The 18,464-nt window shown below is 45.3% G+C and overlaps 1 protein-coding gene across 3 annotated transcripts in view; it reads left to right on the forward strand.

Moving 5' to 3' along the window:
* Nucleotides 1-4,160: 4,160 nt before the first annotated feature.
* Daam1 (dishevelled associated activator of morphogenesis 1) overlaps nucleotides 4,161-18,464 on the forward strand; it is a 158,087-nt gene continuing 143,783 nt past the window's right edge. For 2 of the 3 annotated variants that reach the window (XM_029484529.2, XM_085830438.1), the window contains exon 1: nucleotides 4,161-4,408. The gene's annotated coding sequence lies outside the window, so the exon portion shown is untranslated. The remainder of the gene's footprint in view (nucleotides 4,409-18,464) is intronic. The other variant, XM_029484530.2, reaches the window with a different exon arrangement.

Raw genomic sequence — 18,464 nt, forward strand, 5'->3', positions numbered from 1 at the left:
ACACACACACACACACACCATAAAAACACAAAATCAGAAAACATAATATATATGTAGAAGATCAGAAAGGTAAAAAACACCCAAACAAAGCATTATGAGATAAAAAGTCTACAACATTACCATTGAATTTATTTTGCATTTCCATCTACTGCTGGACAGAAGTTCTGCCCTTAAATGTATATACCCAGTGGGACTCTGTTGGAGAAAACCAATTTTCCATGAAAGCCATTTTCAACTAGAGATAGCTTCTTGGTTAGAGATGGGAGCTCATGTCTACTTCTTTATCTCAGCACTGGAACTTGATTTGGTTTGGACCTGTGACGTGTCTGTGTGTGCTACCATAGTCTCTGAGTTTCCTAAGTTCTTCAGTCCTCTTTGACCTGGAAGACACTGACTGTTTCCTTGGTGTCCTCCATCCCCTCTGGCTCATACAATCTTTCTGCCTCCTCTTTCCCCTAGTTTCCTGAGCCCTGAGGGGTGGGGTTTATTGAGGACATCCAATTTAGGACTGGGAGTTCCAAGGTCTCCCACATATTGTCCAGTTATGGGTCTCTGTTCTAGTTGCCTTCAACTGTAGCTGCCTTCAATCCAATAAGACTGTTGTTTGTTACTCCGACAACGTTTATGCCACCATCGCACCAGCATATCATACAGGCAGGTCATCACTGTGCGTGGAAGGTTTTTGTAGTTGTGTTGGTGTTTGCCTTGAGTACCTCCCAGAACTGTGAACAGTCGTCAGCAGGTGTGAAGGCTCTAGTTAGACGCCAGCTCAACCTCCCTGTGTTCAGTGAGATATGTAAGTGCTGTCTTCAGCAAAAGGCCATGGTTATCAGTTTGTGGAGAACAAACAATAGCCGATGGCCACTCTCTATTGAGGTTCTTGAATGCACATTTGGGAAAACCTTACTTTCTGCTGCTCTTTACAAAGCCCACAGCCATGCTTTCAGGGGTGTTCCACTTTCTTCTGAGAGCCTGCCTTGCTCTTAACCCTCATGCTTAAGTGAACTTTAAAACATCTTTATTATGCCTCAACTCTGCCTCATTAAAAAAAAAAGCTTTTCTACTTGCCTCATCTAATACACAAAAGCATGACATGTTCTTACAAGTAAGGAAAATGAGGTTCAGGCAGAATATATAACACGTGTAAGCAAAGGTGCAGGTCTAACCACAGGACCAGCTCAATCCTAAGCCAGGCTCAACATACAGCCTTAACTGCCGTGAAGTACCAAGCTGTTCTGGGACAACACCTGTAAGGTGATAAATGTTCATTCTCCTCTCTTGGTGTCTTATTTCCTCCCTGAAGTAAAACGTGTAACCAGAGACAGGTGGTGCTATTTTGAAATATCAGCAACGCACTCCACAATGCCTTTGTCTCCCACCCTCTCTGTAGAGATAGTCTATGCTCAATGGATCCAGGTGCTTCTAATTTATAGTCCATGATTGCTGGGTGAGTGGAGTCTTTTGTAAGGTAATTCCAGGACAGGATCAGTTGTTTAAAAATAAAAGGAAAAAAAATATAGAAACCTTTCTGGCTTGGGATATAAATCTAGCTAGAGAGAATGAATGCTTTTCATGGTTTCGGAGACTGGGCTGTGTAAAAAGAATTGAATACAGACATATACAATGAGTGTGTGAAAATTGGTGTGTGGGGTGTGTGTGTGGTGTATGTGTGGTGTGTGTGTGTGTGTGTGTGTGTGTGAATAGGAGTTCCTTTGTGCCATTGTGGAAGTGTTTACGCTTCTACTGATTTCAGGTCTACAGGTCTACAGATAGCATTTCTGATGCCAAAGAGCCATCTTGTTTCCCTTGGTTACAGGTGCAATAGTGTGCAGGGATCAGTTTAAATTCATCACTACTTAACAGAAAACCAAGTCTTCTATTATCTATTATCTACATTTAAAGTTGGCTGATAGCTCTCTCTCTCCCTCTCTCTCTCTCTCTCTCTCCCTCTCTCTCTCTCTCTTTCTCACACACACACACACACACACACACACACACACACAAATTCCGTCTGTAGTCTATTTTGCATGCTGTCCTTTATATGTGGAGGTATGTGACACACCCTGTAATACTGTTTTAGAGAAAGGATTGGTTTTTTTTCTTTGAGCAAGAGTTTATTCCTTTTCTTTATTGCAGAGAACTAAGAGAGCTTGCAGAGAGGGCATTTCTTCTGTAAAATTATTTCTCTGAGTGCCTTAACAGCATGCTTTCATCTCTAAGGACAAACCTTGCCTGATAGAGAGGCTCCGAGTTCAGTTTATTGACTCAGTAAAATCCAAGCTCACTGATTATGTTTCCACCTAAAAGCTTTCCACAGTTATAAGATTGGGGGAAACCTTTAGAATCATGTGAGGTTGGGTTTCTTTCTGAATATTTTCCCACAGCCAATTGAACAATACATTAGGCCTACCAATTAGTTAGAGCATCACCGCTTGTACCCTTGTTCTGATGGCCAAAGGGACATTTGTGTTGTCTAGGTTCCACTTCAGATATTTGAAATAGAATAGATCAGAAGAGCAACAGAGTTATATCCTGCTTCTGTGGAGACAAACGGTTTTGCTCTGTACAGAATAGGCTTGCCAAAAGATGATCAGAATCCAGCAGCAACCTCCTCTTTCACCAAAAAAACCCCAAACAAAAAAACCCAAAATCAAACAAACAAACAAAAAACCCCATCATTTTCCCTTTCCTCTGAGATGCTGCTCTAGTTCCAAGAACGTATTTCACTTGAGCCTTAGTGTTTGAAGCAGAAAAGGGAAGATAAATAGCGATGTGATATTCCACCAGCAATTAGGTGAAGAGTTGTTGGAAATTTTGTCAGTCTTCACTTCCTGAGAAGCAAAATCTTAATTTTGCTGGTGGAAGAGGGCATGTGAGCTGATCACAGCAGTGCCACTGTGAGTGGAATGAATACAGGGTTACCCCCCCCCCCCCCCCGGTTAAACACACACACACACACACACACACACACACACTCACACACACTTTTGGACATTTGTTCCCTCTAAGTTTCTCACCTTTGGTGTTATTGAATGAGATCATGAAACCGAAAACTTTTATGTATTAAAACCAAATTCTTCCAGAAGGGTCAGAGTTTCACTTCACACCCTTTGCTAACACTTGAATACACATAAAAGTGTCTGAAGATCGGGGGCAATCCTTGAAGGGTACTGTTTGCTTAAAGGTCTTAAAATTTTTATATTTTTGAAAGGAAATGTGCGGGGAACAAGGGTGGAGGGAGTGTTGTGGGTTTTAAAATTTTATATATGAGTAATTAACTAAAACTTTGAGACATGCATGTTATCGTCAGAGGAGCTGAGAGCCACCAGAGCGGGAAGTCCCTAAAGGGATGAACAAAAGCATGGCTGTTCGATAGTTTTATCTTCACAGCAGCAGGCTTTCAGACGCAGGATTGTGGTGACTGTCTCTGTCTTCTATTACACAGCATTTTCATTAGTGACAGCCGCCGGTTTTTCTCAGGTTAGCCAACTACGCTGTCCCCAGCTTTCTTCTTGACCACTCGACTCGATCTTGGTTTAAAAGGGAAAAAAGGAAAGAGAGGAGAAAGGTGAACTAACCCAAAGTGGGATGCAAGGAGATTTCTTTTTTTTTCGCGGCTGGCGTTGTTTGATCCTTGGGGATGTGGGGAAATACTGATTCAGTATTCAACCCAGAACCCCTGGAGTCCTATGAATTAGTGGTTTTGAGCAGGGAAGGAAGAGAAAGGCTTTTATGGACCCTTCCCAGATGGGGGCAGGAGAGCCCAACTGAACAGAAGTGCCTGGCGGGTGTGCGCGAGTTCAGGACGCCCCTTGGTCCTGCAGCTTACCCGCTGGCAGGATCAGAGGTCAAGTCAAAGGGCACGGCCGCTGGGTGCCTCGCCCTCTTCCCTAAACAGTATGCCCCTGGGCTTCTGACTGACCACCAGTGGTTCTGCTAAACTGGAGGGCGGGGAGGGGGCGGGTCTGGGGGGCGGGGAGGAGGCTGGCACAGAGGGACAGAGAGGCACTTCGGTAAATGTAGTTCCTGAGCGTGAGGATGGAGAGACTGTTTCGGCTCTGTCTGTAGGATTCGGACTACAACATCCAGAATCCTAAAGGCGAGTCAAAACGTCCATGCGCAGTGGGTGCCACCTTGTGTCCTATCAGAGGAGACGAGGGTGATGTCACCTGCGAGTTGGTAACCTACGAGCGGCTGTGAAGGGAACTGTTTAACCGGATCCCATTGTACCGGGAGCGCAGAGCGGCCTTTCCAGCATGCAGCGGCTGCTCAGGTGAGGGGACTCCTCGGCTCGCCCGCCGCACTCATTCATTAGCGGCACCGCACCGTGGCGCGGGGTGGGCGTGCTGGTTCTTCGCGCTGTCGCGGCGCGCCCTCCTGCTGCTTCCCGGAGCTCCGGGGCCAGTAGGTAAATATTAAACTCGTCCTTCAGGTTGGGTCTGGGTGGGAACAGGACCGAGACAGCTACGAGCTGCCAATCTAGGCTCTGGAAAATGGCTGCAGCGCGGCTCGGAGCGAGGCGAGCCTGAAGGAAGGCGTCCCCGAGGATGGGGTCCCTCCCTTCTTTCTTTCCGAGGCGCTCGGTGGCCGTGGAGCCGGCCGGGTACATCTCTCTTCTTCCCGGCCACAGGCTCCCCGGGGCCAGGGCTGAGGGAGCTGCGGCAGCGGGCGGTGCTCCTGGGCCGCTGGCTCTGTAAGATCCGTGGGCTTGGCCGTGGCCGCGATTCCCCTACCATCCCTATCACCTTCGGGTCAAGTCATACTCAAAACGGAGGGGCTGACTAATCCAGGCAGTCTCCGAGCTTACTGTGTGCGGAGAGAAGAAGGAAACCTGGCATTGCGGAGGCCGCGAGCCGGCGGGTAGCTGCGGCGCGGGGAGGCTGCGTCTCCGGGGGACTGGATGGGGTTCCCCGCGTCCTGCTTCGAGGGGCGCATCGCAGTCTTGGCTCTGCCAAATGGAGCCCTGCAAAGGGCACCTGGGCGTGGGCTAAACGCTCTCCTTAGAACCATGGTGGTGATGGGGTGGTGGATAACCTAATGATAAGGTTCGCTGTGGGGGCAGGAGGGCTGGATAATCGGGTTTATCTAACTGGTGCCCCAAACCAGCTGTTTGGGATTGGCTTGTCTTCTGACTGGAAGGAGAGCAGGGCGAGGCGAGGCCCGGCCCGACCCGACCGGACCCGGCCCGGCTGGACAACTCGAAAGTCTTCTGGCTTTTCTTTACCCTTTCTGCGTCAGCTCCATTCGTTCGTTTACTCACATTCATCAAACCCTTCTACGGTCTTTTGCACGTTGCTTACAATCAAGGTTTGGGACGTTCTGTCCCCTCCCCATAAAATGTTTTACTGTGCTCAGAAATAGATTCCTCCTCTCAGTCTCTCTCCTCCACCGTCAATGTTGGGAGAGCATCCAGAGCAAATGCTGCCCGTGACCGTTTTGCCCCCATTGAATTGGTAGTTTCTTGAGATTTGAGCCGGACCTAGTGAATTGAAGCATAGTTTGCCTGCAAGACGAATCCGGTTGCCATGGCGACTTCTGCCTTTGGAATCTTAACAGCTCGCACTGCTGTTTCAATTCGTTGTGGCTCTGCGGGCAGCTGGGAGGGTGTGGTCGGGGGGGTGTGGTCAAATGTTTGCCCTGGGCCCAGCTGCTCCCTCTTCCTCACCCTCCTAGCAGCTCCGGGACTCCCCCATATTCTTTCCTACATAGCTTGGACACCGTATTTTTGGACCTGTCCCCTCCCACGTGCCTATACATCATCTCAAAGCGAATTGTCTGGGGCTTTTGTTCTAAGGTAAACTAAATTTGGAAGATGTTTTTCCTCCAACGAGTGAACTGTATCTTTCCATCATTATCATAATTAATAGTGCTGGGGGCAATTTACTTAACAAGGTCACTCTTCCCAGGCCTAAACAGCTCCCTGGTCAGCAATTACCTGAAGTACCATTACCTGCAAATGACAGAGCAATTAATAATTGAAGTTGAGGTATGGAGAACACAGACATTGCAATTTTTATGAAATCTAAACTCCAGCTGAAGATCCTTAAAGTGAAACTCTGGAGGCTGAAAACAGGAGCCCTAGGTCCTGTGCCAGCATTTTATGTGATGTCCTGCTGTGGGCTAACAGTTACCTCTGGGAGCACCTGTTATCTCATTGATAATGTAGACAGGGGAGTTCAGAGAATTCCGAACGTTGGTTTTAGGTTTAAAGTTTTGGGACTTGGAAAATGACCTCTCCTCCAAATAATACAAGGCTTAAATTCAGCTCTGACATTGTAGCGTTCAACTTGTGTTGCTGGCCCCCCATACCAAGATCCTTGGGGTAACTGTTAACAAAAATGGACAGGACAGCTATTAGTAGTATTTTAAAATTTATAATACACTTGATACTCCTATTATCCCAGCATCTGGACTTTTATGTTTTAGTCATAATTAGTTGCTTAGATTTTATGGTTTGCAGATTCACAATGAATGTAGTTTATTTGTAACTTAACCGAACAAAAGGCATTTTAATTATACTAAGATGTTTGTTTTTCATCTCCTGTTTGCATTCTATTCCAAGTGTGATATCTCTCAGAAATGGGAGATGGTGTGCATAGGAGTGTCTATGCAAGTGCATTCATGTGCAGGTTAATACTTGGGTTGCTGTGCCAAGTGGATAATGCTCACCGTCTTAAGCAGGTAGTTACATCACTGTGAGGCAGCACTAGCAGAAGTTAGCACTCTCTTGTTTATGTATTTATTTTTGTTCTCGGATTTATAATGACAGCAAAATGTCCTTCGTTTATTAGCTTGCTTGTCAATGCTTCTTGGTGCTAAGCTTTGTGAAGGCAAGGTCTTCGTCTTCTTAACCTTCTCAGAATTTGGAACAGGTCTTTTAATAAGCATGTGTTAAATGGGTATTAAGGAGGATCAGAAATCCAAGGTTGTATTTTTTTCTCCTGACAGTTATGTAATTTGTTGTAATAATCCACCCCCCCTTTTTTGATCAGTACCTACACCTTGCTACAGTTCTTTCCATGAATATAAAAATGATATATATATATATATATATATATAGTTATTTTATAATTAATTTTGGAATACATTCACCTACATAGGTTATTGTTTTTCTTGTTATAATTTCTTAGTACACTTAAAGAGATACTTTTATTAGTAGTACTTTCTTTGGTCTAGATAATTTTCCCAGAAGGCAGATGGCAGGAAATTAAGGAGAAAGACAAAGGCAAAGATAGCCGCTTTTGTCAAGCCACCAGTGGCTCCTGGAGTTGCTGGGAGACAGCAGTCTGTCATCTGGGGCAGAGTGATTCTATAAACAGGATCTGCCGGTCCAGGCCAAGCCAAGGAGAGGACATTAGTGTGGTGTTGGTAAAGCTGGTATGCGGTGGTCATGTCCTGTGGGTCTGGAAAACTGGAACCATCTTTAGAGGGGTGATAGAGAAGGGTCACGACCTTGAGTGGAATTGGAATCCTGGCCTTCTCCTCTTGGTGGATAGTTCTGAGTATTGAGAGTGTGCTTGTGGATAGAGCTGCTTTGTTTAAAACCCTGCTCCTAGTGTTAGTAATAGGCCTCCTAGAACAAATAAGGTGCTTAAAAACAAAACCCAGTTAAGACTAAAACAGTTTCATTTTGTAAATATTTAGAGTATGGCTTTGGCTTGAGGATCTCAGGTTCTTCTGTGAAAACACTTCAAAGTTGCAGCTGGATGGGAGGGACAAAGCTCATTATCACAGAGAGCTTCAGGTGTTCCGTTGTACAGAGCTTGCCACTGGGGGGAGGGGGTCTTCCCTAGCATCCTCTATTCCGTGTTTTTAAATCTAAAGTCTATTTCTCTTAGTTCAGGAAAAAAAACAAAACAAAACTTTGCCAACTGAGGTTGCCAAACTTGTTTTCTCTACAGGGCACTCCAGTTGAAATGAGAGTGCTTCCCTGCCCCCCTCACCCCCAACCCCCTTGGGATAAGGATTGTGAATTACTGTCACTTGTTCTGGTGTTAACTCAGTAATGGAAGAAAACGTCCTGGTTAATTTCAAAGCTAAATACTCACAGCGTCCGTCCTTTTTTAGGAGCTGAAGGGATTGCATAGGCTTCATTTCAGTGGTCTTTTGTTTCTGCTTGTGGCTTGTAAGTCTGGCTGGCAGAACAGGCTGAGGTGGGGTTATCAGTTTTGGAGTTACTTAGGGAGTGTATTGTCCTTTATGTATATTGTAGTCCAGGTTGCTGGTAGAGAGCATGTCTTCACCTCCTTAGTATCCCTGCTGAAATGAGCTCAGTTAAACGTGAGATGCCAGTTGATCTCAGTGACCTGTATTCTGCCCACAGCAGAGAAGGGTGGTGTTCACCTTCTATTTCCTGGTACCCTTCCCGCTGTCCCAGGAGCAGAGAACAGAGCATCTCCAAGGGAGTTTGCTTCCTAATGTAAGAATGGATTGAGTTTGTCAAATCTTTTACGAGTACAGCAACAAGGGTTCTGTCCCCACCACCTCACCCCCTACCCTCAATTTTTGAGACAGGGTCTCATGTGTCCCTAGGCTGGCCTTAAATACAGTAGAGGGCAGGTTTGAACATTTGATTCTCTTCCCTCTGTCTCCCAAGTGCTTTGATTATAGCCTTGTGCTACTATACCTGCTTTGGGCATGCTACAAAGGTACATCAGTGGAGCTACACATCCAGCCCCATATGTAGCACTTGAATGATAGAGCTTTTGAATTTCCTTTCTGCTATATTTTATAGATATATATTTCATATAGACAGAGTATCTGAAAAAAGGAAATATATTTATATCCTATATTTAAATCTTTTGGAGACTGTCCAGTTTCAGACCCTATTCGTGAGGATAAATTTCTCCTGGATTGAATCCATCATCTGGGTACAGGCTTCTCACCTAGTAAAGGGCAATAGATGCCTACTTTAACAGCTAAGAGGCTAAGAGGAGCCTAGCATCTCAGTTTCCCTCCCTTTTAAGGTAAACTGTGAAAACTCTTTTGAAAAAAAAAAAAAAAGAGAGAAAACTTTAGCAGTAGTTAAACATGCAATCTGATATTGAATATCCTTAGGCACTAAAATAACCCTTTCTCCTTCTCCCTGCCTCAAAAGAGAGACTCATTATATTGTAGCAAATTTGGAGCCAAGTAAACAGTTGTAATTCTTAAGCCATAGCTACCATTGTGAATTAAATGTGGAAACCTAGGGAAGTGAGTTTCATTTCCAATGTAGTCGGTGTGACTTCCTGACGTCCTCTTTTGGCATAGAACTCAATATTGTGCAACACTGACAATATTTGATGTAGACAATTGACTAAAGCCTAAACTTGGTAATTTAGGGGGATAATGGGCAAGCTGCACTGTAATAGCAGAGATTGCCAGGAAGAGAAAATGCAAACACAAGCCTGTTTGCCATTAGGCTGCTAAGACATAATACCTCTTTGCCAGACATAGACTTGGGGAGCTTTCTCCCCCACCCCATCCATCTGGCTACATTTCTTAAGTATGTCATTCACCTTTAGCAAGAACCAGAGTTCTTCTGTGAATTGCACCAGGTTGGAGTCGAAGTTCCTTCTATTCCTGCCAGGCACACGGTTCGGGTCACCTGTTAAACTGCTCTTTGTCCTTTTCACTTCAGAAGAAAATACCTATGATGCAATTGGCAAACAGTGCCTGTCTCATGGGTGCTTTGAGTCTAGACATCCAAAAGTAGATAGCTCAGGTCTTAGCTTTGAGTTTTGTTGCTCAAACATCTGGTTACTTTCCATTTTGTAGACATGGGCTTTTAAGGTCTAGTTATTGGTTAGGCTTGTGTTGTTAGAGATATACAGATCAGTTCTATATTATGGTTAGATCACCTTATTTTTGAGTCATGCACCTGTGACTCACCACGGGGTCTGTGTGTGTGTGTTTGTGTGTGCGCACGCATGTGCATGTACACACTCATACTTTTGGCTACCAAGCAGACTGAAACTAGTAATGCATCACAACTCTTTGGAGCATAACCATCACTGCCAGGGGCAACGAAAGTGTCATATTATAAAATGAACTGACAGGGTTTAGTTTCTTCAGACCCTGCTAGAGGCAAGGGTTTGCCAAGGAATTGTGTTAGTTGTCCTCTTGCGAAAATTGGGTCAGAACTAGAGACAGCTCACTAACAGTTTGCCAAAAGCCGCAGTCTTGTGTTTTTCTGTCCCTGGGGAATGGCAGGTATTAACAGTAAGTGTTTTGGGGTTGCTTCTGGGTTCTCCCCTGCTGAAACCCCTGGGTCCATAGAAGTTGTCTCTCTCACCCTGTTGTCCCATAAAGTTCCTGCAGATTTGTACCTGAGAGGAGCAGTTGGTGGCAATTACCAGACTAGCCTGACTGTTCTCATGTGCCTGCACATAGATGGCTCAGGGGTCGGGGGGGGGGGGTGGGTGGGTGGGAAGTGCTTGCCTGAAAGCTGGAAGACTCGAAGTCCATCCCTGGAAGGCAGGTGAAGGTGGAAGCAGAGAATACTGTACCCTGAATGAACAGGAACAGCTCTTGAGACTTTTAGAAAACAAGACAGTGGATTAACAGCTGTAGTTAATCCAGTATTATAGCTTTTATTTAATTCAGGATGGTGGAGGCAAAATCTCCCACTAGCATGTCTGGTTTACCCCGCCATCCTGTTTGTATGTGGCAGTCCGTTTATACAGGAGTGCTCCCTGAGTGCTTAGCGCCCAGTGGTACTGTGAGCTAAGTCAGGAAGGATGAAGACAGAAATGCTTGAAATGGAAGCCAGTGACTGAGGCTGACTGCAGCCTGCTCTCTGAAGGTTAAATGGGCAGGCCTGCTTTTATCCGTTTGCATTTTTAATCAAGAGTCAATTAATTTGTCTATGTGTGCCTGCATGAGTCTGTGTGCACTGCTTTTTGGAAGATGCCCCTGGAGTCCAGAGGGCATCAGCTCCCCTGGAACTGGAGTTACTGATGGTTGGGTCCTGGGAATCAAACTTAGGTCCGCTGCAGGAGCAGCAAGTCTTTTTAATGCTGAGCCATCTCTCCAGCCCTGTGTTTGTATTTCTGAGATCAAGAGTGGAGACTAGATTGAACTAGAAAAATTCTGTGACCCAGTTGAGGCTTCAGACTCTGTGAGTAGGTAACATACCTGTGAACTTCAGAACGGCTTTGCCTGTGACATTTTCTGTCAAGGACTGATTAGAAATTAAAATCAAGCTACCTATGTATCTAATCTATACATATCCATCCATCTATCCATTTTCCTCTGGGTTATAATTTGCTAACCTTGTTCTCAGGGTCATGGGGCTGCCTTCACATGGCCTACTTCAGTATCAGGGGAGCCACCGTCCTTGGCCTTCTGTGGCATCCTCCAGAGCTCAGAACAAGGTGGAGTGGCCTCTGAGAGCAGGGCCCACACTGCAGTTCTCCCACCAGGGCTCAGGTTGTTTTTCTAATGGAACCAGATGAGGGAAGTAGGTGGAGGGAGGACCAGGCGTTACTGGATTCCATTTATCTTATCACCGGTTTCCCTCTGGATTGTCTTTGTTTACAGTCTTCTGGGGCCAGGAATTTCTCTAACCGAGAGTGTGCGCATTCTCAGGGATATGCAGCTTTCGCAGAGCGTGTGAACACTCAGGGACAGGCACACCAGGGCTCCCAACAGACAGTACGCAATGCGCACACTCAGGGACAGGTCTTTAGGGGCCAGAGGAAATGAATAGTCACAAGTAGCTTTACAGTTACCATCTGTAGATGACTTACATTTGGCAGGACTCCGACTCTGAATGTTTGATACTCCGGATGGAGTTTTTCTACCTGCTCGTGCTTTGCAGTCACACAGGGAAAGGAAGTGCCAGCTGGTGTGGGGGTCTGATTTGGGTGATCCCAGGGAGTCCTTTCACCCTCCCTGGCCTCTTTTTCCTCATGTGTACGACAGCGTGTTCACACGGAATTCTTCTGGGTGAAAACCACACGCTGTTAGGAGGAGGAGTACCATTAGAATAGAAATGACCTCATTTATTTAGCTGCCTCAGTAATTTGTGTGGAAGAGCCACTGTGCACATAGGTTTAAGAACATCTGTTGGATTTGCCTGTCCACTTCCCTATCTTGCTTTCTGCCCTGGAACATGGACCTGAGATCCTATTAATTTCTGGGCCGACCCTATCCTCTGGGTCTAACACCTGACCACAGGAAGTATCTCAGGAAATAAGAGATGAAGTGAGGCATTATCTTTTGGTGATATTCCATTCTATTTAAATTGGTAATCTCTCCAAGCTAGAGTAACACCAACTGCTTCACAGGCTAATATTGCCTGTGGAATTTTTAGCCAGTAGTGGTTTCCTGGGGTTAGTCCCTGTGCCCCAAGCAGGTCTAAAAATGCCTATATAGACAAGTATGCCCTTGAACTTCTCATCATCTGTCCTCACCCTCAGAAATGCTGGATTGGATTTCTACCATGCCTGCCTTACAAGGTGCTGGGATCAAACCCAAGGCGTTGAGCGTGCTGGGCAAGCACTTCAACCAAGTTACCTCTCCGGCCCAGCACTGCTCGTAAACACTGAATGGCAGGTGTGGGTGTTTATTCTTCAAGCACCACAGATCTCACCCTGCCCCTGTGCCACGTGCTTGGCCATTTACTTCACAGTGTTATCTTTTTACTTCCTTGGTCCTGGTAACATTAAATGTGTAATTCTATAAAAATATTTTTACATTATCTATCACGTGCATGCATGCGTGTTTGTGTGTGTGTGTGTTCTACTTTGCTGTCTGTTGCTGTGTTAAACACCATGACCAAAACAACTTGGGAGAGAAGAGTCTATTTCACCTTATAATAAATACCATGTCAGAGTCTGTGTTTGAGCGAGGACAGGCAGGAGCAGGAGCAGAAATCTTGGAGGAGTGCTGCTTACTGGTTTGCTCTCTCTCTTGCTGTATGTAGCTCAGCCAGCTTTCTTACCTAACCTAGAACTGACTGACTGGTCCTCCTACATCAGTTATCAATGAAGAAAATGCACCCACACAGATGCTCACAGGCCAGGCTGATTGAGGCAACTTCCTAAGGGAGACTCCCTCTATAACTCTGGGCTGGGTCAACTTGACAGCTAACTAGGAAGAGGGAGGGAATGCATTTGAATGCAAATGCAAATTCAGTGATGTGCATGTGTACCTGTGGAGGTCAGAGGACTCCTTTATCGAGAATCAGTCCTCTTCCCATCATGTGAGTTCTAAACTCAGGTCGCCAGTCTTAGTGGCAGGTAGCTCTAATCTGCTGAGCCATCTCACTGGCTCAGGAGTATAATTCTTAACTGAAACCAAAGGTTTATGAACCAGTAGTTCTCTGGCAAATGATCCTTTCTTCTTCTCTGATCCCTTGTTTCTCAACCTAAGCACAGTTGAAAACTGGCCTGGATAATGCTGTTGTGATAGAGGTCTCCCTAGGGCAGTGTTCCATTGCACCCCAGCCTGTATCCGCAACACAACCCCAAAGTCTTCAGATGCAGCCAGCCAAGTGTCTCCTAGAGGATAAAATTGCCCTTGTGGAGAATGAGCAGGAAGATTTTAGATGGTCCGAGGGCTTTAAACATTGAAGCAGGCTTGCATGTTTAGGGATTAATTGGATTTCTTTTGGGAAATAGAGCTGCCCCTGCTGATTTTATTTATTTGGGCAGTTGGTTAAAGCCAAGGAAAAGGTCAGTGGATTAAACCCATTGGGGTCATTTCTCCATTCTTCCATGACCACAGCCTGGGAAGGCAGCCACATTTTAAGGATATGTCCTTGGTCACAACAGGGGACCCTGTGGTAAGCCCACCAGCGCCAGTGAGTAAACAGCTTTGAAGCCGGTGGCCTGGGTCTGTAGGGCAGTCACATTATCTCTGGATAAGGAAGACAAGGCTTTGGGGAATGGGAGAGCCAAAGCTCTCGCTGTTGTCAAAGTCCAGTATGCTTCAAAAACAGCTTGAGCCTTAAAAAAACAAAACAAAACAAAACAAAAAAAAAAAACGACAGGGTGTCCCAGAACAGCATAGAAGAGCCCTGGCTTGCTTCCCCCTCCCCCCTCCCACCCCTCTTCCACAAACAAGAATGTCTTTCAAACTTCACTCTAAAACTTGGGTTTTGGCACCTCCCAAACTTGCCTTTCAGAGTTCAAAGTGAAAATGTCACACTTTAATTAACTGACCCAAGATCCATTTTTGGTACGTTAATGCCAAGCTACTGTGTGAGGAGGCATGGCTTCCATTAAGCAGTTAGCCAGTGCTTTGGGAGATGGCTCAGATGATGACATGCTTGTTGGGCAGGCGTGAGGACCCGACACCCACCTAAAAAGACACACACAGTGTCACAGCTGGGGAGGTGGTGAGTCTCCAAATGCACTCAAAAAAATGAGGCAGAGAGCAGTGTAGAAGGTCATGTGGCATTGACCTCTGGCTACACACACACACACACACACACTCACACTCACACACTCATACACACTCACACACACACTCATACACACTCACACACACACTCATACACACTCACACATTCTACCGGTGCACACACCCACATGAATGAGTACATATGCTACCCACAAACCACACACAAAATTAAAAACAAGTCAACCATAATTCCTTCTCAGGGCCTAGGTGGCCTTTTGAGGCCGCCTGCACACCTCCTGGGGTCTGCTGTGTCTGTTTTCCTGCTAACTATTAGGCTTTTCCAGACTGATTTGAGAAAGAGATGCATGAAGAGCCTGGCTTGAAACACCTAGGGCCCCAGCCCCAGGACTGTCACGGTCACCCCAAGAAGTCCTAACGTGAAAATGTGAGAAGACCAGAAGAGCTTGGGTTTGGGAAGTGTGAGTCTCGTTGGACATTGTGTGTCAGGCTGTCTGTCTGTCTGTCTGTTTAAATATTAACTTGAAGAGTTTGCATTCCTTTTGTATGAACTTTGTAAACCTTTTTATTTAGAATTTTACATGTGTGAGGAAGGTTTTCTTGTGGGTAGTATAGTGCATGTTTGTGATATGCTGGACTCAGTGCTTCTAATAAGCTTTATGATATTTAACTGAAAAACCTGTAAGTACCTGGAAATGATCTTTTCCCCAAGATGTTTTCCTGGGAGGCTTCTGTGTACCCTTTAACACAGCATCTGTAAGAAAGGGTAACAGACACTGCCTGGTCACAAATGCTTAACACTAAGGGTCTTTGGAATATAGCCAGGCAGGAGAGTAGTCTCGAGTGCTCTCCCTAGCCTCTGTTCTAGAGGAGGCCCAGAAGTGACCTAGAAAGCTTTTGGCTATTTCACAGCTGACCCAGGCTCTGAGAACTTCCTAGCTGACTCTGCTGCACAGAGCAGAGCACATCTGGTGCTGCCGTTTCCTTCCTGAGCTGGCGCCTTTCCAGCACCACATCCCCATGGAAGATCTTTGGCTCAGAATTATAATAGCTTAGTGGGGGGTATTGATTGATTGATGATCAATCAATTGTGTGTGTGTGTATGTGTGTGGTGGCACATGCATGTGTGTGCCATGGTACACACTGTGAGGTCAGAGAACAACTTATAGGAGTCCACTTGTACCAGGTAGCTCCCAGGGACCAAATTGTCAGGCTTGATGGCAAAGGCTTTCACCCACTGAGCCATCTCCCTGGACCTACAGTGGCTTTTAAAAAGATAATGTTCAGATTCTGACTCCTAAACAAGCATAGCAGAGACGAGAGAAGAATTAGCTTTTAGGAATGATATGTATAATAATTTATGGGCTCTACCATGAGCTGCAGAAGTAACACCTGAAAGCACTCTTGTTCTCTCTGCCTGGAGAACATGTTTGATGTTGGCTGAGGACCTCAGAGTTCTGGCTCACATTCTTCCCTTTGCTTATGTTTCCCTTTGTCATACTCAAGTCTTGCTCTACTATATCAGACTTGTGTCTTTGGTTTCTGAAATAAACATGTCCTTGTGCAGAAGGGCTTTTCCCAAGTGGGAGGGTCATTGTTTCCACACTTTAGGAGTCTCTTGCTTTGCTTATTTGGAACACTTCCAGTTCTTTTAATTATTTTTACATTCACTTACTTGTGTGTGTGTGTGTGTGTCTGTATGAGTGAAGGTCACAGAACAACTTGCAGGAGTTGGTCCTCCCCTACCATGGATGCCCCAAGGATGGAACTCATCTCACCAGCATCCTTACCTGCTGAGTCATCTGGCTGGCTCACAGTTCCATCCTTTCAAAGGAGCAAGCACAGCAATGGTTATAGGAGACAATCTCTTTAATCTCCAGTTAGGTTTTTCAGTATTTGTTCTGCTTGTAGTTCTTCCACAAATGCTGGTTGTGAGTCTTAGAGGACCAAGATTTGCCAAGGAGATTCCAAGAGAGTTGTCATCATGACATGGTCTTGGAGGAAGAGTTAAAAAGAACACGAGGCTTCTTCTGCAGGATGCTGGGATGCCCTGGAGATAGTATTAATTATGACTTATTAGTACAGCAAAGACCCCTAAGCTAGACACAGTCATACAAGGAAACCTGAGAAAAATACTGTGAGGTCTCAGAGATCCTACTTTAATGTTGCTGTCATTATATGTGTCTTGATTCTTCCTTTAACCAGATGCGTACCACGGACAAAGAATTTTGGCAATTTCTTAGTATTTATATGCATTATGGAAGGCTGTCCGCTAGGAAGACGTTTTTGCTGTTTCATATTGTCTAGTCACTGTCCATTTCACACTAACTAATGATGAAGTTGGTCTTGTGTTTACTTTAGTTACCATTTTCTTTAAACTTCGTTCTGATTATTCTGCAAGATTTTTTTCACCGTGGGAACGTCACACTATAAAACCCATTCTCTTTGCCCTAGAGCTGTGTGTGTTGATAAGGTGTATTTCATTTGTCAGACATCATGAAGCTCACGAGTTCTCAAATTTGGATTCATGATCCTCTGAGAAATCCTCATTAATTTTTAAAATTTTCCTTTTTTGGGGGGGAGTGGGATGGGGAGGTTACAAGGGCAAAGGGTGGCTAGGAAGGGATAGCGAGATGAGCGGGATTGAGATACATGATGTGAAATTCACAAAGAATCAATAAAAAACATTTGAAACAGTGGCTGAATGTTTGGGAAGTTGATTGGTATCACTGGAAATAGAATCCACATGCAAAGGCAGCTCTGGAGAGACTGCAGTCAGTGTCCTCTGCTAGAAGATGCTCTCCAGACATACTGGTTTCACTGCTGTGTAATAACTCAGTACACATGTAGTGGCTTGACCCAGCACTCAGGAGCCTGGGTTTACCCTGCTAGGTCCTCTGGGAGAGTCTTGGCAAGCTACCATCCAGGTGTCAACCACGGCTGCTATTTTCTTCTGGGGCTCAGGATCTTAAGCTCACTGGTTATTGGCAGAATATATTTTCTTGTGATAAAGACCAAGGACTTTGCTAGTTCTGGACTCTGTGTGTGTGTGTGTGTGTGTGTGTGTGTGTGTATGTAGAGGCCCATGAATCCCATGGCATGTAGGCTCATGGTGTCATGGTGTCAGTTCACTGGGAAGATGTTTGCGTCTGTGCCAACAGGGGCAAACTTCTCTGACTCCCCCTCTCCATTCTTTCTACAATAACCTGACAAAAAGTTGATAAGAAAAAGGCTCAAGTGATTAGGCCCATCATGGACAATCTCCTTGGACCATGGAACTTAGTGCCGCCATGACAGTGATAGAGCATCGTAACCGCAGCTTCCACTGTGGGTCCTGTGAAAGTGAGGGCAGTAGTCCTCAGCCATCAGAAGTCGTGTCTGTGTACTCTTTATGATGACTAAAGTGGGAACGAAATTCAGTAGCCTCCGGAATGGATGCCATGGCACCGAGACCCTTTTGTTTCTTCAGCTGTCTCTCCCCGACTTACCCCTTCCCATTGCATCCCTTATTTCAAATATAAAAATATATCCCAAATATATTGCAATGATAAAAGATGCCAACTTTTCTTTTTTCACAACACATACCCAAACAGAAAAATTAGTATAAGTAGATTTTGAACCTCCCATGTATGCACAACTTGGATACCAACTCAGGACTAATCTTTCATTTCTACTGTGAATAGCTCTACATAAATTCTGGGTATCAAATCCTATCTTATGTAAATATTTAGAATACATGTCTTAAGAGACTAAGACATCTCCCATTCCCAGCCCCCTACCCAGTTGGCATGCACATGGAGGCCAAAGGTCAATGTCTGGTGTCTTCCTCAGTCTTTCTTCGCCTAAGTTTTAGACACAAGGTCATTCTCTAACTCACCAGTTTTGGCTAGACTGGTTGACCCATGAACTCTGTCTTTGCTTCCTCAGTGATGGGGTTGCAGATGTATGTCACCACACCTGGCTTTTATGTAGTGATGGGGATCCAGACTCAGGTCCACGTGCGACAAGTGTGTTTCCAACGGAGACATCTTCAAAACAGCTAAAATCCCTCATCACAGCCAACGTCATCTAAGCTAATGCATATTAAGTCTCCAAACATTTAATCAGTTTAAGGT

The sequence above is a fragment of the Mus caroli genome, unplaced genomic scaffold, assembly GCF_978045245.1.
Source record: "Mus caroli unplaced genomic scaffold, Mus_caroli_1 scaffold_14, whole genome shotgun sequence".
NCBI lineage: Eukaryota > Metazoa > Chordata > Mammalia > Rodentia > Muridae > Mus > Mus caroli.